This window comes from Lynx rufus, unplaced genomic scaffold (assembly GCF_022079265.1).
Source record: "Lynx rufus isolate CCGP_SWC_20201006 ecotype Redwood Valley unplaced genomic scaffold, mLynRuf1.p SCAF_8, whole genome shotgun sequence".
NCBI classification, from domain to species: domain Eukaryota; kingdom Metazoa; phylum Chordata; class Mammalia; order Carnivora; family Felidae; genus Lynx; species Lynx rufus.
In genome coordinates this window covers 43026571-43052698 of record NW_025814896.1, presented here as the reverse complement: position 1 = coordinate 43052698, position 26128 = coordinate 43026571, and the positions used below count along the sequence as shown (strand labels likewise).

At 46.9% G+C, this 26128-nt stretch overlaps 1 protein-coding gene across 3 annotated transcripts in view; it reads left to right on the top strand.

Annotated features, from left to right (window-relative positions):
- Positions 1-6359: 6359 nt before the first annotated feature.
- Positions 6360-26128, top strand: part of RRBP1 (ribosome binding protein 1) — a 65842-nt gene continuing 46073 nt past the window's right edge. For all 3 annotated transcript variants that reach the window (XM_047068342.1, XM_047068343.1, XM_047068341.1), the window contains exon 1: positions 6360-6590. The gene's annotated coding sequence lies outside the window, so the exon portion shown is untranslated. The remainder of the gene's footprint in view (positions 6591-26128) is intronic.

The window sequence follows — 26128 nt, the reverse complement described above, 5'->3', positions numbered from 1 at the left end:
ATTTCACTACATTTTACTATTGCGTATGTCTTTGAGATAATTTATGAGATTATCTCTGTGATATATGAAGGCATATTGTTGCAAATTCCTTCCCACCTTTGTGTTCAGTGACTCAGTAGCTTGAAATCAGCTATGATGGGAGTAGTGACACCATTGAAATTGCCAATTGCTGCAAATTAGAAATGCCCCCTCTACCCCCTACCTCCATAGCCAGTTGTTAAATATTTACCAGGGTAACATTCTTATCTTGCCTGGAATTTTGCAAAAGCCTCCCAGCTGGTCTGGGGATCCCTCATTCCCACTAACTTAACTAATGCTAATGTAATCTTTTAAATGTGGATCAGATTGCAAGACTTTCCTGCTTAAAGCTCCCCACCCCCATTGGCTTCCCAATACCTCCTAGGGAATGCAGGACCTAGGTACCTTCCTGCTTCCCTTGCCTTTCTTCTCTTCCTCCTGGAAGAGCCATACAGCCTTCTTCCTGTTCCCTGAACTACCTGCTAAGCTTCCGGCCACCCCTGGCTTTTTTTCACTTATTCTTCTTATCCTCGTTTCCAAGACAAGATCAGCTTCTTCTCATGTTTAGGTGTCAACTCAACCATCACCTCCCCAGGAGGGTTTCCTCTGACCATGTTCTCCATCACTAGATGCTGCTCTCTTTTTCTTATAGCCTTTTGCACCATTTTAATTCGTCTTGTTTATTTATTGGTTGACTTGTCTACTTTCTCTCACTAGAATGTGAGCTTTAGGAAAGGAAACCCATTGCTTTGTTCATGGCTGTCTCCCCATCACTTAGAACAGTGACGGAAACATAGCAGATACTGAGTTGGATTCATCCGTTGGATGGATGGGTGCACATGGTTTCGTCTCTCCCCACTGTCATTCATCTCTGAACGTTCCACAAGTTGGTGGCTACCTTATCATCCACTCCTTCTCTAAAACTGTTTCCCCAAGGTCCCTGGTGACTCCCGAGTTGGCATGTTTAACACATAGTCCAGTCTTTATCTTGCTGGATTACCAGGATGCATTTAACAGTGCTTACCATTCTTTATTTCTCGAAACTCTCTTCCTTCCACGAACCCCCATCCTCTCCTGATTTACCCTTGCCATCTATCTTGGGCTCAGTGGTAGATTGCCTCGGTAGTGCCTTTCTTCATGCCTGGCCATATTTCCCCTCCTGTTGAATCTAGGCTTGTCCACGTGACATGCTTTGGGCAATAGAACAAGGTGGAAGTGACACAGTTGTAAGCCTTCGAGAGACCTTGTGTATTTCTGCTTGTTTTCCTTTGCTTCAGCTGTTGCTGAGGTGAATGCCCCTTTTACCTCCCTGATCCAGGAGAAGGGAGGGATCCAGGTGGAGCAGTACTTCTAAGATGCCCCAGTCAAGCCCAAACTAGAGGTGAACCCCAGCCCACCCAAAGATCCAGGCATGGGCCAGCCAAGATCATCCAAGACTCGAGTCTTTTTTAAAGCTATTGAGGTTTGGAGTGGTTTGTTATGCAGCAAAAGCTGATCAATACAGACTCTTTTGTGGGTTTTCCATTCTCTGTCCAGGACTCTAGTCTTGGCTTTCTCCTGTCTCCATCCACATGCAGCTCCCAGCTCTATATGCCACACATGAGCATCTCCGTCCTTAAGGTTTGAACCCCCCCTCATGTACTTGGGTTTCCGGTGTGTGTTACCCACACCGGCCTCAGCGCCTGGGCTTCACGCCCACAGAAACAGTGTCTCCACCCGGACTTCCCTCAGCCTCCTCAAACTCCACATGTCAATAAACATGTAATAGCCTCTCCAGTTCCTGTCCCTTATGTGTCCATTCTCCTGTGGGTCCTGCTCCAGTGGTGTCACTCAGGCCAGGAACAGTTGCTCGCAAGTGGCAAATCTCTGTCCCTCACCCCATGGTCACCAACCCTCACCTATTTCATCTCCTAATCACCCCTCCCAAAGGATCATTGCATCCCCCGCTCCTACCAATGTCCCATTCCTAAACCCTCATCTCTGGAGCTATTACGACGGTTCCTCAACCTAGTGGGTCCCCAACCAAGCTAAGCATCACTATCACGGGAAAGAGAGTGCCAAGGGAGTGATATCTGCTATCATTGATCACAAACCTTTCCCTGAGTCACCACCACTGAAGGTCAGAGTTACCCCCTCCACACATAGGTACAGCACGCCTTCCGGTATCTGACACCAAATGCAGGAGTTACGTGCATGTGCCCTGAGCCAAACACTCCTCTTCTGATTAGCCCTGTGACACTGGGCAGGTTGTCTAACCTCTCTGTGCCTCAGTTTCCTCATCTCTAAAATGGAGATAAAAAGGGGCACCTGGGTGGCTCAGTCAGTTAAGCGTCTGACTTCGGCTCAGGTCATGAGTTCGAGCCCCACGTTGGGCTCTGTGCTGACAGCTCAGAGCCTGGAGCCTGCTTCAGATTCTGTGTCTCCCTCTCTCTCTGCCCCTTCCTGGCTTGCACTCTGTATCACTCTCAAAAATAAATAAACATTAAAAAAAATTAATAAAATGGAGATAATAACTGTACCTCCTTTATTGAATCATTCTGAGGGTTATTAAATATTTTTACCTATATGTAGGGCATCTCAAATAATGTCTGGCACATGACAAGATGTAAAAATGTTACATATTGTCACAATGACTTTTTTCCCACATAACATTTAATTCTGTTTGTCATTTATCATCCTTTCATAGATGTCGATAAAGCAAAAGCTCTTTTTACACTGTAAGATATTCTCATCTTTCTACTCGTTTAAAATAATATTTGCAATTTAGTAATAGAAAGCAAAGCACAGCCATGAGTTCATAGGCCATACCAGGTAATTACTCTTGTATATTTAGGGTTTCCTATTAAGAATGTTCTATTTGTTTTTAACACACAATGAAAACCCAATACGCCCTCTTTATGAGTCAGGTTGATTGAAATACAATTTCCTCACAAACCAACTTCACCCTTTCAAGAGAGGGTGATTTGATCATGTGACCATCACTATCACCAAGATATGGACAATTGACATCACCCAAAATGGTTCCCTTGGTGCTCGTTATGATCACATTTTGAGACTCGTCTCTTCTTACGGTCTTCTGCAAGTCTTGGGGGTTCTGGCAAAACCAAACAACTCAGAGTTGCTCCTAGTGCATCATGCCAGCTTGGGTCACCAGGTCTTTGTCCTTGCTCCTCTCTCACCAGGTGCACCCTTCACCCACTCTCTGGTCTAGGTAACTGCCACTTCTCTTTCAAGCTTCTGCTGTCACCCCCTCTGCTCTCCTCAGTCTAGGTTAGCGCCCCTGCCTGAGGGCCCTCCATCACCTCGGGCCTCTCTCTCTGGCCCTTTTACCGTGACAGCCCCTCACTGGACTATCATCCAGGGGGATGGCAGAGACCTGTTTCCCAGGCTCTAGCCTCGTGCCTGGCACTGAGCAGACAGGACCTGGAGGCTGCACTGTGCCATGGGGTCTCTCTGCTGCCATGGAAGGCTGTGTGATTTGGCAGATATGAGCCTGCGATAGAAGACACAGCAGGGCCAGGGGCCCTGAGCCTGAGGGAAGCCCGTCCGGCTCCACACAGGCACCCCCATCCACCTAATCCTGGGGTGGTTCCTGTTTTCCCCAGACACACCATGGGAAAGCGCAAGATCAAGACACGCTGATGACGCTGAGCAGGACCAAGGCTGGGGGGCTCCGCGGCTGAGAGTCAGGCTAGGCCAGGCGGCAGGGGCAGTGGGGCGTGGGGGCTGCCCTGACCCTAACAGAACCTGGTGGAGGGAGGACAAGGAGCAGGGAGGGAGGACAGGCGAAGGCTCAGGCCAGGCCACCTCTCCGTATTGAAACATACACTGGGTTGAAGCCAAACCAAATGTCAGATTATGGGAGGGAACACAGAGCCCCTTTTGGGGAAGTACCCCTCACCCCTAGGAATCCTGTAATCCTTTGCGATCCTGTAATTCACTTGACGTATTTATGGAACATGTGTTTACTGAGCCTCTACTCTGTGTAGGTGCTGTGTCAGGCTCGGCATCACAGTTGCAAAGAAGACACTACTGTGACCCCTCCACACCCTCCAGGCACACGCATCCTTCTGCCAAGGGCTTCTTGTTGCAAGCGGCTGCCTTTTTCTGCCAGAAGGCTTTTCTCTGGGGCATGAGACCAGTTAAAGTCCTCCCAGAAGAAGCCCTCAATCAACGAGGAGTGGGAGTGGTGGGTAAATAACACACCTCCTCATCCTGCAGGTAGGACGTCTCTGGGACATGTGCCACACAGTGTCCCGGCATGCCCAGCGATTCTGAGCCCTGGTTGCCCACACCAGTCACTAGCCTGATGTTGTGCTAGTTGCCTGACACAGCTCTCTCCCATTCAACTTCTCTACCAATGTGTCCTGTGATTACCCCCAAGTGAGTCACTTGAATCCATGTCAGGATCTGCTTCTGGGAAAACCTAAACCCACAGCAAGGCCCTCAGGGGCAGTTGAGTCTTCACCTGGTCTGCATATCACTCTAGGCTATGCCCAGCCTGGTAGTGAATACCAGGCACTCAACAAACACCAATGAATGCATGAATGAATGAATGAATGAACAATGAGTGACTTTCTTCTCTAAAACTCAGATTGCCCTAGAGGGATACATCCATGTTCAGAAAAGTTAACCGGTTTACCCATGATCAATTAGAACTAACTGATGTGGGGCACCTGGGTGGCTCAGTCACTTAAACATCCGACTCTTGATTTCAGCTCAGGTCATGATCTCACAGTTGTGAGAGCGAGCCCTGTGTTGGGCTCTGCGCTGACATCTCAAAGCCTGCTTGGGATCCTATCTCTGCCTCTCTCTCTCTGCCCCTGCCCCACTCACGCTCTTGTTCTCTCTCTCAAAATAAATAAATAAACTTAAAAAAAAAAAAAAAAAAAGAACTACTTGATATGCCGGCCAGAGGCTGAGATTCTTGACTTTTATTTCAAGCGGGGGCTCACCGCTGGAAACAGACTGAGTGTTGAAAGTTAATCCAGGTTAATTCCCTTTGATTAATCATTAATGTGTTAAGGAACTGCTGAGATTAAAAATAGGAATGAACGGTTTAATTTCAACTCCGCCCCTCTAGTCCCTTACCATAGCTTGTATTTTTCACATCTTTCTAACAACAGCTAGTACCGCACCAGTGACAGAGCAAGGGGTAATGTGAAATTGCCCAACAGATATTAGGAACAGGACTCTGCAGCCACAGGGGCCAGGGAAGTGGTGTGGAGATTAGGCTGCAGCAGCCCTTTTGGGTTTTTGGAGACCTTAATTTGAAAGAAGCTGGCTTTGGCTCATATTCAAAGAGTTGGCCTTAAAAGACCCTGATATAATGGTTAAAAACCAGGCCTAAAATTATCTTAATTGAAAGACTTATTTGGTTATGAAGAGACAGTGTTGGCTTGTATTGAGGGGAGGAAGCTACATAATGAAGTACTATTTGTTCAGTTTTCAGGGAAATGGGTGAGTTTGCTTGGGTCAGACCCCCTCACCCTCTTCCTTACATGGAGCAAAACGCCATAGGGTGGGTTATATTTATTGCTCTGCCAGTTGTGCTTTGTACCAGTAACTCTATTAGACTGTACTCAATTGCACCACCTCTAAAAATGGGTGCAATCACATCCACCTTGGATTCCTTGTGCACCTTCTGGCCTTTCAATCCCAATTCCTCCATTTGCTCAAGAAAATCCTTTCCGGTACTGAATGCCATCTCTTTGAAGATTAGAACTTGTCCTCTCGGGGTTGACCCCCAGCCGAACTTGTCCTCACACCCTGGGCCCGGTGGAGCCGCTGCTGGGGGACTGGGGGGGGGGGCGGGGAGTGGGATTCAGTGGGTTTAAATAAGGCATTCCTCTCTGCTGTTGGCGGGTTGCGCAACCGCGTTCAGGGTGACACCCACCGCCACCTCAGCCTGTCGAGATCCAGGGGCTCAGGCCCGGCATCCCCTGTATTCGAACCTTCTGCAGGCTGCCTGGGCAGCGCCCGCCCCAAGGCAGCGACTGCGAGCGGCGCCGCGGGCCTGGGGTGGGCGGGACCTACCGGCGCCCCCTCCCGCTTTGGCGGGGCGTTTCGGTCCCGCCCCGCCCCCGCGCAGGGCCGAGCGCCGCACCGCACGACCCCGCCCCTCCCTGGCCCCGCCCCCCGCGGCTCCCCGCAGCTCCTCCCCTCTCCCATTGGCCGAGGCGGAGACCCTCCTCTTCGCCCAATGGCCGCCGCCGCGGCTCGGCCGCCCGCGCTCTGACTGGCCAGTGACCCGCGGAGTGGCGGGGCGCGGGCCAATGGGGAAAGGCGGCTCGATGAATGGCTGGCCCGGGTGGGGAAGGCAGGAGGCGGCGATCCCGGCGGAGGGGGCCGTTCGCCAGCTCCGAGGCAGAAAGTGCCACGACTCCACACGCGCGCACGCAACCAGCGAGCGGCCGGAGCGGACGGCGGACGGGGCGGACGGCGTCGGGGTCGCGGTGCCTGCAGCTGCTTGGGGGCGGCTTCTCGGCGGAGGCTCAGCGGGCTTCTCTCCCGGTTCCGCGGCGGCGGCGGCTCCTGCCCTTTCGCTCTCCCTCCCGCGTCTCCGGCTGCAGGTAAGAAACTTGGCAGGGCCCTGCAGCGGCGGCGGCGGCGCGCGGGCCGGGCCGTCGGGGCGCCGGGGCCGGCCGCGCCGCGAGTGACACGTCTCCTTGGCGGCCCCTCCCCCGGCGGCGCCGCCCGCCGCCGGCCGTCGCCGCGGCCACCGACCTTCGGGGTCGGGTCGGGCCCCGGGGGGGCGTGTTCCGGGCGAACCCCGTGCAGGGGCGGCGGCGGAGCGCGCCCCGCGGCGTGGACCCCACGCCCCTAAGCGGTCGGAGGGGACCTGCGGCGGCCTGGCGGCACGACGTGGCGACCCCTCCCTCCCTGCGGGCCGTCGGGCCGGCCCGCACGCTCCGAAGTTGGGCGAAGAAAGTTGGCGGCGGGGCGGGGCTGCGCACAGCTGGCGGAGGAAGGGGTTAAGTTTCGGGAAGCGGCCGGATGACGTTGCCGGGCTGGAGTCCGGGCTGGAGGGGTGGGGGGGGGGCGGGCGGAAGGCGGCGGGGGCCGGTCGGGGGGAGGAGGGCGGGATTGAATGGGGGGCCCGCGGGCCCAGCACGCCCGCCTGCGGGCTGCGGCCTGAAGGCGCTTCCGGGGGGCGGGCGGCCCCCGACAGGGCGGGCCCGGGACGCGGGGCTGCAGGGGACGCCGTGAGAGCACCGGGGCCGTCCGGGGTCCGGACTCCCGAGCGGCCGCGATGGCAACTTCCCGGAGTCGGGCGGCGGCTCCCTGCTCCCCCTGGCGGCGGGGCTAGGGGCACCGTTTTCCCGGCCGGGCCGCGCGGAGCCCGGCGCGAGGGCGCCCAGGGGGGTGACGGGGCCACCCGGGCCCTGCCCGGTCCGCCCCGCCCGCGCCACGATGAATGGCCCGGCGGTGCCATGCCCGGGCGGAAGCGGGCACCTCCGGCCCGGCGGGCCGGGGCGCTCTGGCACCCGGCCTGGCGCTCGCCCCAGCCCGCCGGGTTCACCAGTCCGCGCCCTGGGGCAGGGAAGACGGGCTGGGGTCCGCGCTTCCAGTAGGGCGTCCGGGAAGCGTCAGGGACCCTTCCCCAGCTTACAGACCATAAATGGTAGCTCATTGTGGTATAACGGTTAAGGGAGTGGGCTTTTGAAATCCCTGAAGCTCTGAGGGTGACCAGGGCCAAGCTGCCTCACTTCGGGTGTCCCGCTTTTCCCTCTGAAAAACGGGGTTGCTTATCATTTCTACTTAAGAGAAAAGCTGTGAAGACCCAGCACGCATAAGGAATAGCCAACAAGTGTTGCCTGTTAATGCTTGGATGAGTTTTTAGGGGCTTGGGCACCAGAGGGAGGTGGAGTCTGGGGCTGACTCCAGCCCGCCTGCCACAGACCGAAGGCTCGCAGAAGTCCCAGGGTCCACCCTGATGCCTCTCTTACAGACCCCCTGCGCAAGCCCCTTAACCTCTCCGAACCTGGGTTTCCTTATCTGTAGCCTGGAGAGATACCACCTACTCTCTCACCGCATGGTCAGAGGAGCCTCCCCCACAAGTGCTGGGAAAAACTAGGACCTTGTGCAAACAGACGGCAGTTTGGCAATGCTCCTGGAGGTCGGAGGTCAGCAGAGACTGGGAAGCACCAAGGAAATGAAACTTTAAAGGGTGCTTGGGAGCTTCCCACCACTGTTTGCTTATTGTGCTGGCTGGGGGCATTTGGATGGTATATTTTGGAGGTTGAGGAAGTGGGCCCACTAGGACCTCACATCCTAGGCTAGATACCTCTTTAGAACTCTGGCTGCTGAGTGTTTCTAGAGACCTGGGTCTTCTTTCTCGTAGTCTTAGGAGGGACAGCTGCACATTTTATGCCAGCTCTACACAGTTGGGGAGCCTTCTCCTAATGTCTCTGCCTGCCTCCTTACACTTTCCTTCTGTGTGTGCTCTTAACTTCCTCTTAATCTGACACCAGAGAGGTCCTGGTGATCCTGCGGCATGCTGCCTACAGTGGTGATGTCTCAATTACTTCATGAACTTTCTAAAGGTCAGCTCCACCAGGGGCTGCCAACCTGTTTCCCTTCCAGAAAAGAAGCTTCCGATTCTAAGGTCCTGGAGATACCACTTCCTTCTCTATTTAAGCAAAGGAGGAAAAGTGGGGGCATACCTCCTACTAGGCTAAGTTTTCCCTTAACCTGGAGCAATGCAGACGTGGCCTGCAGGGTGGCTGGGATGGGGACAAGTGAGGCGTCTTGGGGTTTGGAAGCAGAGGACGGCCAGTGGGGAGAGCCATAAGCACTCTGCTATAACAGGACTCCTTTCTTTTGTAGTTAGGAATCAGCCTCTCAACATCTATAAAGAGTTTAGAAGTTAGAGTGGTACCTTGGTGTATGAATATTTTTTTTGGTGATGGGAGAGTTTTAGATAAATCCAAGTCATTGAGTCACATTTGAGCAATCAAGCTCTTTGCTGAAGAGTCAACAGGCTGCAATAATTATACAGTACCAAATTCTGTCTAAGTGGTTGAATGGGAATGATTTAACTGGAATATTGGCTTACTGTGTATGTAACAAGGACACCTTTTAAAAGTGTCAGGACCCCAGACTCATTGTTCTTTTATCTCTGGGAACTTTAGCTAATGAATGACACATAGGCAGGGACTCAAAAGTTCTTTCCAGATAGCAGAGTTTTCTGCCCTAAAATCTTGCTTCAGGAGGGAAAAAATAACGGTCAGTCCGAATTACAGAGGCAGAGTCTGTGCTATCCATCTGTACATCCTGGGTCTACTGTAGTTAAGGCCTGGCCTGTAACGTGTTGAATGTTGACTGGTAGACGGCCATACCTGTCAATATTCTCTCAGTTATCCAACTACTTTATTGGACAACTCAAGCTGAGCCCAGTTTGGTTTTTAAGGTTTACTGTTTAGAAATAGAGTCCACAACTTCAGTGTGTACCTAGGCCTTGCACAACCTCATTCTATAGAAAAGGTGTTGTTCCCATTCTGCCGCTGGAAATGTGGAGGCCCAGCAGGTCAGGTGGCTGTCAGGCCAGTTCCTGTTGCCCAGTTCCTGGGCAGTGTGGGCATGGCCTTCTGAATGTTCACCCACAGGGTCCTGTAATTCCACATTTACTGGGATAGTAACTACTCAAGACATGGATCTAGAAGATTGGAATTAAGAGCTTCAGAGGAAGAAAGGTAGACAGCCAGTTGAAAATGTGATCAGTGCAAAAAGGTATTTTTCATTTCTTTATGCAGTGTCTCCTGCATGCTGGGCCTTCAAATATTAAATATAAATGAATGAGACCTGTTTCTCGTGCAAAGAAACTGTCATCTAGGGGCATCTGAGTGGCTCGGTCGGTAAAGCGTCCAACTTCAGCTCAGGTTATGATCTTACGGTTTGGGAGTTTGAGCCCCACACCGAGGTCTCTGCTGTCAGCACAGAGCCCTCATTGGATCCCCTGTCCCCCTCTCTCTGCCCCTCCTCTGGTGGTTCTTCTCTCTCTCTCTCTCTCTCTCTCCCTCTCTCTCCCTCTCCCTCTCTCCCTCCCTCTCTCTCTCTCAAAATAAATAAACTTAAAAAAAAAAAACAACTGTCGTCTACAACTGTGTTGTCCAATACAGTAGCTGCATAGAGTTGTTTAAGCTGAAGACAGTTACAATGAGGCCAGTAAAATATGGCTTAGTCACACTAGCTGTATTTCAAATGCTTAGTAGCCACACGTTTGCAGTGCAGATTTATTTTTTTTTCAACGTTTTTTTTTTTATTTTATTTTTTTATTTTTGGGACAGAGAGAGACAGAGCATGAACGGGGGAGGGGCAGAGAGAGAGGGAGACACAGAATCAGAAACAGGCTCCAGGCTCCGAGCCATCAGCCCAGAGCCTGATGCGGGGCTCGAACTCACGGACCGCGAGATCGTGACCTGGCTGAAGTCGGACGCTTAACCGACTGTGCCACCCAGGCGCCCCTTGCAGTGCAGATTTAGATCATTTCCATTATCATGGAGAGTTCTCCTGGGCAATGCTGGTCTGGAGATAGCTGGAGTTCTTTTTTTTTTTTTTTTTTTTCTTTTTAAGAGTTCCAGGTAGCTGGAATTCTTTAAACATTCAAGTCTCTGTTCTTGATCATTTAGGAATATTATGTCGAACCACATAAAATGCCCCATTTTATACGTTAAAAACGGTTGACTTAGTGGCAGTTCATGGGCTTCACCCTAATCGCCTTTAGAAAATGTTTATTCCTGCCTCCTTGTGTGCATTGTAAATTGCATACCAAGAAAAAAAGTGGGTGGGGGAGCAGAACAGATAGTGGCCCTGCCCTGGGGAAGTTCTTACCTATTATCAACAGCATCAAAATGGTCAAACCAAGCCAAATAGGTATTGGGCAGACAGCATATGGCTTGTAGGGAAAGTTAATATTTAATTCTAAGTGAGAGCGTGGGCAAGAGGGCCATCCAGCATTATAGAAAATTAACTCAGGGACTTCCTAGAAGGTTGTTTTCTTGGGCAGACAAATTCTGATGAGTCTCCTGAAACTGGCAACCGGACTCCCACAGGTAAAAACCGGACGCATCTAATATGTTTACCTTAAGTGCCTTGAGTGGTGTATCTCCCACTGTCTAGCAATGGGAGCAACTTTGATTTGTGAGCAAAGTATTGCATCTGAGTTCGATTAATTTGGCAAGATTGGAACAGCTGCTGGTCCCTGAACCTTACACCAGCAGTGTATTGGTGTTTTCGTAGTTGGCTGGCATAAATTGTTTCCTGGGTCATTTGCAGGTCTCTGTTCTCTGTATAACTTCGAAAGAATCATTGGACGGTATTGGGGAAGACTTTTTGAATTCTTGGCTGTTCTAAGGGGCTTATCTTAGTACTCCACAGAGAATAAGGTAAAGCCAAAGTTAACAAAGAACCCAGAATGATGGGCAGCTGCATATTCTCTTTTCGGTGGGAGAGGAGGTCCACTGAGGTTGGTTTAGAAGTTATCAGCTATTTATAGGAATAATGAATGTCATCTGCTGGCTGAAAAGTTGGACTAAAAGTCCATCTTAAACTGAAACCTTTAATTCCATGCCCTAACCCTGGTCAAGGTGTGAGTGAACCAGGTCTGTTTTAGGCTGTCTTGGGACTGGTTCCAGGATGGTGCCCTGTGTGGACTGAACTTGGCCTGCACATGAGATTTGTTCGGCCAACCTCAGGTTGTTAAACAGCTGAGCCGCCTTCTAAAGGAGAATTTCTTCATTAAAGTCTAGATTTGGGAGTTCTTTTGGGAGAATGGGAGTGTGTGAGCACAGCAGGTCTGTTCTCTTGCATGGCAGGCAGGGGCTGTGGTCATCCTCTCTGGGAGGGCCCGTGGTTCGTTCACCAGCATTCCTACCCTGGTTTACATTCCGTGCTTAGTATCGGTGGTCTCCCAGGGGGCACTGTCTGCTGCGGCGTCTGAGAGCATAGAGGAGTTGGAGGGCATCCGGGTGTGACCTGAGTGGTCACTACTGTCTCCTGCTGAGCTGCAGTTTGGGGCAGAGGGAGAAGTGCTAGTTGGGGTTCTGGTCCTAGAAACAAGCTATGTGAGCTTGGACATGACTTTGTCCTCCCTGGGCTTCCATTGCCTCTTCATGTAAAATGAAGCTAGGCCAGATGGCTCCATCTTTCAGGCCACAAACTTCAGTTTATCCTCAATTATTTGCTTTCTGGTTCTTGTATCTTGTACAGTGGCAAACCTCCACGTTCAAAACAGAGCAGGAATGCAACCATTCTCCCCTCTTCCACTGGCACGACCCTGGTCCAGACCCCTCTCTTCCGTGGATTACTTCACTAGCTCTCACCCCCTGCCTTCTTAGCACTTCTCTGCTTGAGACCCTCCTTGGCCAGAGTCTTCACAGTGGCCTCCAAGGACCCCGCTTTCACTGTGGCTTCACTCCTGCCATTGCCCATGTCCTCTGCTCCAGTCACACCGGCCTGTTTATCCGTATGCTTTTGCCTCAGGGCCTTTGTACGTGCTGTTGCTGTCCACGCAGCTGGCCGCTGTTTCTTAGAAGGCCACAGGGCTTGCTCTCCCCCATTTTCTTCCCTATTTAAAGTGACAGCCCCTAGTGATCCCCACCCTCACCCCTGCTCCCTGGCCTGCTTCTCCGTATTTCTTTCCCTTCGTTATCATCAGCCAGACATGCTGCACGTGGGACTGACTTTGTCTGCTCTGCCAATGCTGGGATCTGTCTACTTTCTTTCCCCTTGGTATCCCTAATGCCTGGAACAGTGGTTGGCACACAGTGGATGCCCATCCTTGCCAAGCTAATGGGGAGAGGATTTTCTAGTGCTTGTGTTCTAGGAATGTATTATTGTTTAGCCTGAAGTAGTCAGGATTCCTAGAGCATCAGATATAAAACACAAAAAACATATTATAGAGCCAAGTGATTTTTGGATTCCCTCCAGCCTGGCTGCAGTTGAGAGGTTGACAGTAACATTCATGGAGGAACACTTTGGAATGGGGATGATCCTGCTCTGCTCGTAGAGTCCAGGGGTTTGAAGTGACCTTAAGTGGAAGGCCTGGGCATTGGCTTTCTCCCAGGTGTCATAAGCTTCCAGGCTAGTTATATGTATACATTATATATATTACATTATACATATATATATATATATTTTAATGTTTATATTTTGAGAGAGAGCAAGTAGGGGAGGGGCAGAGAGAAGGGAAAACACAGAATCTGCAGCAGCCTCCAGACTCTGAGCCATCAAGACAGAGCCCAACACAAGGCTCAAACCCACAAACTGTGAGATCAGGACCTGAGCTGAAGTTGGACGCCACCCAGGTGCTCTCAGGCCAGTTATATTAATCTCAGTCCTCCCTGTCCCTTCATAGCCCCCCATCCATGTCAGGGTGCCTCACCAGCACTAGGTCCTTCCCAGCTGCTCCGCAGTTCCCGGAGGAGAATCTGCAGCAAGCACCCTTGATTTCCTTCTGTGGCTGATGAGCATTGGTGGGGCTTCAGGGAGTAACTGAGTGTATCAGCGACAACACGCTCACCAGGAAAGAAAATGTTATTTTTGCTTTGAACAATGTGCCGGTTCTGCTCTGAGAAGAGGTGGATTTTGTGTTTAGTGAGCAAGAGTGTTCCTTAGTGGTAGGAGGAAAATTCTTTTCTTGTAGTTGGCATTTTATTCTCTCTTTTAGTCAGACTTCGAGGAGTACAGGAACTGATGAGGTTAACCTGCTGCCTCCCGCAGGGAGGTTACTCTCCTTGAGCACTTGCATGTGGAAACCAGGGGAGGTGGGAGAAGATGGTCCAGGCAGGTGGTCTGGTTGGTAAGAGTCCGTCCCAGGTTTCCCCCCATCCTTTTGTTTCCCCCCTGCTCTTCTGCTTTGCTTCTTGGCAGAGACATGAAAAGTAGATCCTGGATTCCTTGCCCTTCCTTCCTTCCTTTCTCTCTTCCTCTTTCTTTCTTTCTTTCTTTCTTTCTTTCTTTCTTTCTTTCTTTCTTTCTTTCATTTTTGTTTAGTTTTGAAAGAGAGCATGTAAGTGAGGGAGGGGCAGAGAGGGGAGGGTAGAGGACCTGAGGTGGGCTCTGTGCCAACTGACATGGTGCTGGAGCTCACAAACGTGAGATCATGACCTGAGCCAAAGTCAGACGCTTAACCGACTGAGCCACCCAGGTGCCCCAATTCCTCTCTCTTTTTGATGGGCACATCTGGCCTATTTGTTTGACCCGGGATGGTGGAGACGCTTGTTCTTCCCTAAGCCCAGGTGGGATGTTTTTCTGGAACTTCTCATTCAGTGGTTAGAATGTACCACTCAACTCCATCAAAACTGTTTTCTTTTCGATTAAGGCTCATCCTGAATAGGAATTCGATGTAGTCTTGTTTCTGTGCAATACACTTCAATTTCTTTCTGAGTTCTAGATATTTGTAGTAAGGAAGGGGAAAAAAAAAACCGAGTAATTTTTGGAATTTAGTAGCAATCACAGTGATTGAGGAAAAGAAGGGGTCAGTGCTGAAGAATAAATGAATTATTGACACCTTTAATGAAATCTTACAGTGATGTGTCAGCGGACATTGAAAAGGTCAACTTTAGCTACGGCTCCGAAGCCCAGGCACTGTTTTCTGTGTTAAGTTGCTTCCCTGTTAAGTTGGGAGCTTATTAAGTTGGAGCCTTATTCTGAACAGTTTTATTTTATGTATTTATGTATGTGTGTATTTATTTATTTTTGCATTTTTTTCAGTGTTTATTTTTGAGAGAGAATGTGCGCATGAGCAGGGGAGAACAGAGAGAGAGGAGGACAGAGGATCTGAAGTGGGCTCTGCGCTGACAGCAGAGAGCCCGATGTGGGGTTCGAACTCACGAACCACGAGATCACAACCTGAGCCGAAACCAGGAGTCGGACACTTAACCGACTGAGCCACCCCGGCACCCCTGAACGGATTGATTTTTCACTCAGTGCTGTCTGGCGGCCAGCACAGTAGGCGTGGCCACAGACTGTGAGGTGACTGCCTTCCTGCTCCCCCCTCCCCCCACCCCAGCTACCCGCCTCTTTGTGGGAGCAACGCGGCCATGCCCATGAGAGGGCTGGGAGGTGGCAGCAGCGACAGTGTCACAGATACTCCAGGCACTGAGGATGCTCCTTCTTCAAGTTCCGGGTGATACAGTTTTCCTACCTGAGTGGGCATATATATTTTTAACTCTTTAGTAATGCAAAGTACCTACACAGAAAAGTGCTCTGTTGTGAGTCCACTGCCCAGTTTTAAACTGCCACAAACTGATCACCCTGTTTAACCAGCAGATCAGGAAATATTATCCCCCCACATGTTCCTCTTCTGCCCTCTCCAGCTGCTGCCTGTCCCCAGGGGTAGCTGCGCTGCTGGTTTCTGGCACACAGATTTGCTCCATCGAATTTGAACTCCAGGTAAATGGAATCACAAAGCCCGGCCCATGCTCTCTTGGGTCTTTCATTTGATGTCGTGTGTGGGAGTCATCTGTGCTGTCGGCCTCATAGCTCATTGTCATTGTTGTGTAGTATTCCGGCTTGTGAGTCCATCGCCAGTGCTCATTTCATTCTGCGTGGGTACTTGGACAGTTTCTGATTGGGGGCTTATAATATAGGAGATGTTATATTACGAAGTATAAAGTCCTGCCCCTCATTGTGGTGACCGCTTATCTACATGGCCGTCAGGTCTGTACCTAGGAGTGGGATTATGAGCCACAAGGAGGCATATCCTCACCTTTAGAGGAGAGGCCAGACTTCTTCCCAAGGTGCAGGTACTCATTTCTGCTCCCACCAGCAGTACAGGAGGGCTGGGGACATATGATACAATGGCTGATTTTAAAAAGGAACCAGAATGAAGTTTGCTATTCCTAAGAAATAATTCACTCATCCCATACTTCCCCTTGGTCACAGAGATGGGAGCGTCTGGCCAGGAAATTCGTTAATACACGGTGGGCCTTTGCAAAAGGCTTGTGGAAGATGGTCAGGTTTTGTTGCCCATGAGCAAGTGCTCTTAACCACAAATCTAAGTGGAAAGGCAGCTCCTCTTCTCAGCAGTTAAATGAAGGGAGAGCCCTGATCTGGGGATTGATTTCTTTATCAGATCCACGCCCCCAGGTAATGTAATGAGTGTTGGAGTATTGAGTGGATTTCTTAAAAACAAAGGAGCCAGCAGCCGAGTACCAAAGTCATTTGAGCCCTGACCCACGCATTTCTAACCTGAAAACCCTCCCACCTTGGAGAATCCTTGGCCAGGGCCCCGGTTGGTGGTGGAAGGACACCCTGAAGGCTCCTCTCTTCTGGGGTTTGGATGTCTGTCCAGAGCTGGATTTGGAAGTCTCCCTGGCACAACCAGCCCTCCTGTCCCGCAGCAGGGATGATCTCATTTTTCTTTTAAGAGCTTGATTGGCTGGGATTTCATTTGGCAAGGAGTGCCAAATGGCAATGTCTTTTGGTCCAACAGTGCCAAGAGTCAGTAGCCCAGAGAAGTGAGGGGCCACTGTGCTCTGGCGATGGGGTGGACTGGGTGGGATGGACCAGTCTAATGAACGGGGTGGGGCAGGGCAGGTGCTACATAGCCAACAATAAGCATCTTCTGAAAAGCAGGGAATGGCTTGAAAGATACTATCTTTTTTATTTAAGTATAATCTACAATATCCTGTTGTGTACGGTAGTGATTTGTATACGTTGGGAACTGATCGCCACGATAAGTTTAGTTACCATCTGTCACCATGCAAAGTTGATACCGTATTATTGACTCTATTCCCCATGCTGTGTATTACATCCCCCTGATATTTATTTTATAACTGGAAGTTTGTACCTCTTGGTTCAAACTTCACCCATTTCACCTCCTCCCACTCCCAGCCTCCCTCCTCTCTGGTAACCACCACTCTGTTCTCCATAGCTGAAATCTGGGTTTAGTTCAGTTTGTTTCTGTTTTTTAGATTATGACTTACAAGTGAAATCATGTGGTATTTGGCTTTCTTTGTCTGACTTACTTTATTCAGCATAATATCCTCGAGGTGCATCCATGTGGTCACAAATGGCAAGATTTCATCCTTTCCTTTGCCTGAGGAGTGTGTGTGTGTGTGTGTGTGTGTGTGTGTGTGTGTAAAATAGACCACATCTTTTTCTTATCCATTCACCTAACGATGGACACTTAGATTGTTTATTCTTAGAAGATAGGAGGCCAAAACCTCGGTGAAAGGAGTAGCCTTGGACAGCAAACACGGCCCCCAGGGCATTTGGCAAAGGGGGCAACCGCTGAATTTTGATGGCCTCTCTGGGCACAGGAGGCAGTATGATGGAGGACCCTACCCCTCAGAACTGCAACCACAGCGGACTGCTACACCGTCAGGGTGAAGGCGAGCCAGAAATAAGCCCATTCCCCTCCTGAGGACTCGTTCTCACGAGTGGTTCCTCATGCAGATCCTGTGACCTAAGTGGGAGGAAATTCTCCAGCCAATTTTAAAGTTCTTTATTTCAGAGTCGACGAAGACTGTCCTTCTGGGCCATCCTGCAAGTGAACAGATGAGCAGATCTTTGAAGGACCGCCCCTTCATTCCGGGCTTAGTGAATCCCAATGTGTAATTTTCACAACGAAGTGAGCGGTTCCCGGTTAAGAATAAGTAAATGCACAAAGAATGCAGAGCGCTATGAAAGAGGACCAGCAGAAACAGATTTGTGAAAATATGAGACAGTAGAGGGGTTGACTCAGATTTTGAACAATGCTTCTCACTATACTTAAAGTAATAGACAAGATCAAAAATACCTACAGGGAAAGGAAACTATAAAACGACCTGGCAAATTTGAAAAAGGAATCAGGTTACCACTTCTAGATATGAGCAGCTCAATAATTGTAATTAAAAACCTAGGGGCACCTGGACGGCTCAGTCGGTTAAGGTTCCGACTTCAGCTCAAGTCATGATCTTGCGGTTCATGAGTTCAAGCCCTGCATTGGGCTCTGTGCTGACAGCTCAGAGCCAGGAACCTTCTTTGGAGTCTGTGTGGCCCTCTCTCTCTGCCCCTCCCCCATTTGCACTCTCTCTCAAAAATAAATAAAACATTAAAAAAATAATAAAAAAACCCAACAGACTGAAGAGAATAAGTGAACTGAAAGATAAAGCAGAAGAAAATATACAGATTTCATCTTAGAGGACCAAATGAATAATTTGTAAGACCAATTAGGAATTGGGGAGGGTAGAAGTGTGTTTAATTGGGGTTCCAGGAGAGGTGAGTGATCATGGGCCAGAGCCAGTATTGGACAAGATGATGTCTGAAGGTTTTAAAGAATAGATGAGACACTCATCCAAAAAAGGAAAAAACACCCATATGTAGAGTGTAATGATACAGGAACCAAAGGAAAAACAAAAATCAAAAACTCAAGATAACTTTTAAGACAAAGAAAACTAAGACAGGTAATTACTGACAGGCCCTCACCGAAGGAAATTCTGGAGGATGTTCTTGGAAGGCAAGTCATGCCAAATGGAAAGAGTAAGCTGTACAAGCAAGGAAGGATAAAGAAGGTGGCAAATATTTGGGCCACTCTAAACAAATGTGGAAGAATAATAGTAACATGTGGCGTGGGGTGGGGGTGACTGAGAAAAAGATAGGATTAAATACTGAAAACAGTAACACTGAAGACAAAAGGAGTAATAGAGCTAGTGGAAGGGGTAAGCTCATTTAACTTTGAACTTGGCGAACCCTGCCATGTTCTTTTTTAAAGGTAATTACTAAAGAATAGAAACAGTATATTCTAAAGTAGTAGAGGGGGAAAATGGGATGACTTAAAAACAAAAAGAAGAGTGGACAGGTGGGAAAATAGCACAAAATAAGATTACGGAATTAAACTCAAATATATCAGCATTCATATCTAATATACATTGATTAAATACTGCAGTTGAAACATAAAGATATACTGGATTTTTTAAAGTCCACTCTTGTGCTGTTTACAGGAGACAGGTTGAAAATAAAAAGATAGAAGGTACATTATAGAAATTCTAAAAGAAAACTGGTGTTGAGGCAGTCGGCGGGCTCAGTCCGTAGAGCAAGGGACTCTTGATCTCGGGGTCATGAGTTTGAGCACCATGTTTGGTGTAGAGATTACTTAATACAAAACAAAAAAACAAGAAAACTGGTGTTGTATTACTGGTATATAAAAGAGACGTTAACACTCACTGAAAGTGTTGTACAGAGAAAGGTCACTTCATAACGATCAAAGTTTAATTCAGCTTAAAGATTCGGCAGTTTTCACTTTGGGTGCATCTTATTAACTTCGTCACAAAATACCTAAAACAAAATTGACAGAACTACAAGAAGTGTTCAAATCTATAATCATGGTGAAGAACTTTAGTACATCCCATCAGTAATTGACATTGACAGTTAAGCAGACAAAAATCAGCAAGGATTGGAACTTTGAACAAAATTCTATGACTATGTATAAATAAAACATTGCAGCCAGCTAGTACACATGTGACTTCAAAATTTTCAAAGATTGGTCATATCTGGGGCCTTAAAGTCTCAACAAATACCAAAGGATTGGGATTATATAGAGCAGGTAATCTGAGCACAGTTATACTAGAAATATGAATAAAAAGAAATAGGAAATCTTCATGCATTTGGAAATTTTGTAAACCTATGCTTCTAGCACTTACTTGTAGGCCAAAAAAAAGGGAGGGGGATAGAAAATGTCTTGAAGTGAGTGATAATGAAAATGCTACACATCCAGCCTTGTAGGATATAGCTAAAGTATTGTTTACAGGGAAATGTGTACCTTTACATACATGCATCCGAAAACAAAAGATGAAAATTAATGAGTTATAAGTAAGCATCTTCCCCCAGAAGTAAAAAAAAAAGACATACAAAAACCAGTCAGAAGAAAATATGGATGAGAAGGAATAAATGAAACCAAAAACAGGTGAATACATAGCAGATGAATCCAACAAAGCCAAGATTTCATTCTCACAAAAGATAGGTAATGTTGACAAATATCAAGCAAAATGGATCAAGGAAAAGGCGCAAATCCTCAAGAATGTAAAGTGGGACTTTACTACAGATGTGGTTGACATTAAAAAGGTAAGTGGTTGTAACGAGCGACATGTGCTAAGTAAAACCAGTGTCGTAGATGCTTATTAAAAATATCTGAAGGATCCAGAGGAGGGATCATGCCACGCATTATACAGAGAAGACCTCTTTTTTTTCCACGTCAACATGGCAAGAGTTTTTCAAGTTCTGACAACATATATAAATTTCTAGGAAAATATAACTTATCCACACTGACCCAAGAAGAGAACCGAGAACCTGATAAAAGGCTGTCTACAAAAAGCCTATAGCAAACACTGTACTAACCAGCAGGATACCTAAATCTTGCCTTTGGGATCAGGAAAAACTGGAATGCCTGGATCCTTCCTTCTCTTTAGCACAGTGTTAGGAGGGCCTACCCTGTGAAAAATTCAAGGAAAGTGAAGCCGAAGACAGGAAGACTGGGGAGAAAGGAACAAAACTGTGATTCATAGGCAGTATGCTTATATACCTAGGAAATGTTTTTAAAAATCTAAGGATGTGTCCCTAGAATTAGGCAAAAGTTGCTGGGGGGAGAAATCACCCTACAGAAATCAACGAGCAGCAAACAAAATGAAACAGAGACCACGTTTGCAATAGTGGGAAAACTCTGAAGAACCAAGAACTAACTGTTTGCGAAGGTGTGCAAAACCACCAGCGCACATTCTTTTCCTTTACCGGGGATACCGAGGCTTTTCTGGTTGGGTGTGATCTTTATAACCATACAAATGGCGACTCCTGTCCTGATGGCCTTTGTTCATGGAGCACTTGGGAGTGTTGATGAGCTGAGGTTTGCTTGGATACAGTACGGAAGAGACCGGTCCCTGCTTTCTGGGAGCCTGATGTCAGTCACAGTACCAATTCTGTCATGGGCCAGCACATCTTAACTGCTGTCATTTTGAGAAGTCAGGATTCTGGATTCCTGCCTCATAGGCATGTTGTCTTCATTGATGAGGTGAGGCCTGTAGGCTTCCTGTGCGTTCTCGGAAGATCTAGGCCTTTTGAAGTTATTACTTTTCCAAAGACCATTATTTTGGAGAAACACAAAAACATGTCAATTCTTTATTTTTTTTCCTTAGGCGTAGAAACTGAATCTGAAATAGCCAATGAATAAGCAAAGGCTTATAATAGAATACATTTCTATTTTTAGTGTTTCATCTTTCTTTAAAATGAGTAGCATTGTTTTTCTAAAGTGGGAATTAAGTCGTTTCCATTCCCTTAACTCATGAAATAAATTATTTCAGAATATATTGTTTAGCAACCAAATTTTCTTTCTCTGGGTAAAAAAAAAAAAAAAAATCAGAAATTACACTTAATATTTAGATGAGTTGATCTGAAAACCCTCTTCTCCAGACATTTAGAAATGTTAAAGTTCATAGGCATTCTCTAAAAGCTTAGCTGGGCTTGCAGGGTAATAAAAGAGGTTGCCAAAGCTGTAAACCAAGGGTGAGGGAAATGACTGGGACCCAGAAGTAAACTGACCATGGGGTGTGGGTGGGGTCTTGTCAGCCAGAGTCACCTGGGTCTTTGGCTTTTGTGTCTAGATGGGAACAGGGGTTCGTCAGTGGGGAGTAGGACCCGAGCCCCCCTCACACCCTCGTGTGAAACGCGCACCCTCAATGAAAGGACGGACTAGCAGCCATGGGAAATGACATAGAAACTTACCTGTTTTGTCCTGGGGCGGGGGGGGGGGGTGGGCATCAGTCTCCTGAGAATCTATTATAGGAAGCCCAGGCCTTGTGTAAAAGTTAGTCCGAGGCTGCTGCTTTCTGAGGGCCCCGTTGTAACAAAGATTAAACAGCTCTGACACAAGCCCACTACTCACCCCAGACAGGATTGCCTCTGATAAAGTCCCACCAAAGACGTGACACGAAATCGCTATTAAAGATATAAAAGTAGATAATGAAAAACATTAATGGAAAAAATAACACCAGAAAAAAAAAACAAAACAGGCCAACTTGAAAAGAGATAAACTCAAAGGACTGGTTACAGAGCTGTTTAGATTCAGCTGAAGAGACTGTTGGTGAAATGGAACGTATGTCTGAGGAGTTTTCCCAGGTGGCGGCATGGAGAGCTTGAGGTCAGATTAGGAGTTCTGCCCCAGAGAAGGAGCAAAAAAATTTTCTAAGCACAAAGTGGCCCAGGATTTTCTGGAATTTTTGAAAAGCATGAGCCCTCAACCTCAGAATGCACAATGAGCCTGAATAAGACAAATAAAGATACACACCTAAAAATATTTTCTTGACAGGTGCCTGAGTGGCTCAGTCAGTTAAGTGTCCAACTCTTGATTTTGGCTCAGGTCATGATCTCACGGTTTGTGAGTTCGAGTCCTGCGTCGGCTTATAGCACAGAGCCTACTTGGGCTTCTCTCTCTCTGCCTCTCTCTCTCTCTCTCAAAATAAATAATCTTAAAAAATATTTTGTTGAATCCTTAGAACTCCAAAGATGAATCTTAAAAGTTGTGAGAGATTTTTTTTAGGATGTCATAAAGGAACAACAGATCAGTAGCATGTTTCTCAATAGTAACTCCTCCTCCCCCCCAAAAGAGCCAGAAGACAGATAAAGTAATATCTTCAGAGTGGTAAGAGACAAGGACAGTCAGCAGGGAATTTTGCACTCCGTTAGTCCACTCACGAAGAGCATGAGTAGAATAACGATATTATTGCGGGTCTATGAGGACTTGAGAAAGTTGATCCAGAATGGATCCTTGTTGAAAGAGCTAGTCAAGGATGTACTTTGGAATGACCCAATAAGAAGGGAGTGAGGTGCAGGAAGCAGTGGTCAACAAAGAAATTGGTAAACATTTGGGGAATGCAAACATGAGCTGTCTGAGACAAAAGTCGCTTTGGGTCGTTTGAGTCATTCTGGGGTGTGTGTGATGGAGAAGCGGGGTGCGCCAAGTCGGAAAAGGGGCTCATGTCAGATGGATGGGCACCAGACTTCAGGCCTTCCACAGTTCTTTGGCTGTTGGGGAAGTGGCCGGAGGCATCGGGGAAATCAGGTCAAGTATATATGCTAGGAAAATGGAAGAGTAAAACACATTTTAATTATAATTTCAGTACACATTAAAAAAAAAAAAAGAGTAGCAGTAGCATGTATAACTTCTAAACACCATAGAGGAAAAGGAGATAAAACCTAAATAGCCTGATAGGATGCAGAAATAAAGGGAGTGGGAGGAGAATAAGCAAGGAAGTATTATAAATAGGAATGACAAAATCAAGGTTTCAGTGAGTCCAATTATATAGGAAATCACAATAGGCGTTGATGAATTAAACCTACCAGTTAAAAAGACAAATTGCTACACTGGTCTTAAAATAAAATCCAGCTTTATGCTATTTTTAAGAGTTCTACTTAAAACATATGAACACAGAAAGGTTGGAAGTGAAGAATAGAAAATGATTCTAGGTCAGTATTAACCTCCCAAATGTTGGTATAACTTTTTAAATAATCAGACAAGCTAGACTTTAATGGTAAAAAAAAAAAAAAAAGTTCATTATTAGGGATAAAGAAGGTCACTATGTAATGGGGGGGCGGGTGTGGGGAATAGCAGATACTTTATCAAGAAGATGTAACAATGCTGATCTGATGTTCACCTAATGAGATGGCCTTCAAATAAAGCCCAAATTGGCAGATTCCCAGGAGAAACTGATAAAGTACATGGTACGTGGTGGGAAATGTTAAAAGCTCTCAATAGTTACTAGATTGAATTAGCCAAAAATGGTCTATAGAAGGTATTAAGCTGAAGCTAAGGATACACATAGAACCCTTCACTCCATAGAGAATACGTGTATTTATAAAAGTTGACCACAGTCTAGCAAAACTCACCAAATATCATTATCTAAATTAGTATTTTTTTTTAATGTTTATTTATTCTTTGAGAGAGAGAGAGCGCAAGCACATGAGCCAGGAAGGGGCAGAGAAAGGAAGACACAGAATCTGAAGTGGATTCCACGTTCTGAGCTGCCAGCACAGAGCCTGACACGGGGCTCAAACTCGCGAGATCATGATCTGAGCCGAAATCGGATACTTAACTGAGTCACCCAGGTGCCCCTCAATTAGTATTTTTTAGAGTATAGGCCCAACCTATTGTGAGACTCAAAATCAATTTAATTTATTGTGAAAAACCTTTTCAGATGTTTTAATGGTATAGAAAATACTGATGTATCACATGTACTAGTACTGAGTCATTTCATGAAAGTGTTGTGTGTATATATATATATATACACATACGTATGTATGTTTCTGTGTCCTAGGTCATGTAAAAAATTATTAGTGTCTCCAGATCCTGATTAGAGGTCTAAAAGCTTTATATCACCCAGAACAGATTCTCTGATGACAACACAGTTAAATAAGAACTATCAGTGATATTTTAAAGCCCCCATGTGTTAGGGAAGTTAAGGTCACTACCATCTCATGAGTCTAGGAGATCTTATGGGATTTAGAAAAGACAACTGAACAATCATGAAAAAAGTGAGTATGTGTGCTGCAGCTTGTAGTATGTAGCTACAACAGTACTTAGAGGGAAATTTGTTGCCTTAAATATTTGCTGTAAGAAAAAAGAAAGGCCTGAAAATTAATAAATGTCCATGTTGTAAAGTTAGAGCAGAATAAACCAATAGAGATTAGAGGAAGGAATAATGAAAATTATGTATGCTGGATCACAAACCCAAAAGCTGGTTTGGAATCATCCTTGATATTGAATCAGCAATTTATAACAGCCAAGACATGGAACAACCTAAGTGTCCATTGACAGATAAGGAAGTTTGTGTTACGAACACACACGCACACACACAATAGATTATGATTCAGCCATAAAAGAGGAAACCTTGCCACTTATGGACCTTGAGGGCATTATGCTGAGTGAAACATAATGTGTTGTGTCAGAGGAACACAAATTCTGTGTGATCTCACTTATATGTGGAATCTAAAAAAACCCCAAAACCAGTCTCCTAGAAAAAGGGGTGACCAGCAGTCACCAAGGGCAGGAGTAGGAGGAATCACAGGAAGGTGGTCAGAAGGTGCACACTCCCAGTTAACAACATAAGCGAGTGCTAGGGAGGTCCCAGACGGCTTGGCTGGCGACTACAGCTAACATTGGTGTGTGGGGTGTCTGAAAGATGTTAAGAGAGTAACAGTTCTCCCGAGGGATAAAATTGCTTTTCCCTTTTTTTTTTTCTGCCTTGTTTTGGTCTCTGTATGAGATGATGGAGGTTCACTGAATTTAGTGTGGTAGTCATTTCACAATATATGCATAAGTCATTATGCTGTACACCTTCAACTTACACAGTTCTTTTAATTTTTTTTTTAATATTTATTTTGAGACACAGATAGAGTGTGAGCAGGGGAGGGGCAGAAAGAGAGGGAGACACAGAATCCGAAGCAGGCTCCAGGCTCTGAGCTGTCAGCACAGAGCCCAACATGGGGCTCGAACTCTTGAGCTGCGAGATCACGATCCGAGCCGAAGTCGGACGCTTAACCGACTGAGCCATCCAGGTGCCCCAAACTTACACAGTTCTGTGTGACAGTTATATCTCCATAAAACTGAGTGGAAAAATAAAATAAAATTAGCAGTTAAAATAAAATAAAATTAGCAGTTAAGTAAAATTAGCAGAAAGAGTTAACTCTTTACCCCCTCCCACCACCGCCAAGAACAGATCTGGAAACACCAGATCTTGACAGTTTTGCAGGCAAGTTCTTCTAAACCCACAGAGAAGAGAGGGGAAAGGGACCATCCTTAGCTCATTTTGTAAGACTCGAGTGACCTTGCTACCAAGATCACAGAAAGACGGGGTCATGAGAATGATCCCTAGGTTTTCTCACTCCACAGCACACATGCAAATCTCACATGAAAAAATTGAACAAACCAAACTAGTGATACATTAAAAAAGAAAGGGCCCAACATCAAGAAGCGTTTATACCATACGAACCATCTGTGAGTTAACATTAGAATATATATTATTGTGATTCAACCCATTTCAGATTAGAGAAAATGTCAAGGGATAAAGAAAAAGCATTTGCTAAAATTCAGTACCCAATTGTTAAAAAAAGAAGAAAAGAAGAGGTGACTAGGAATACA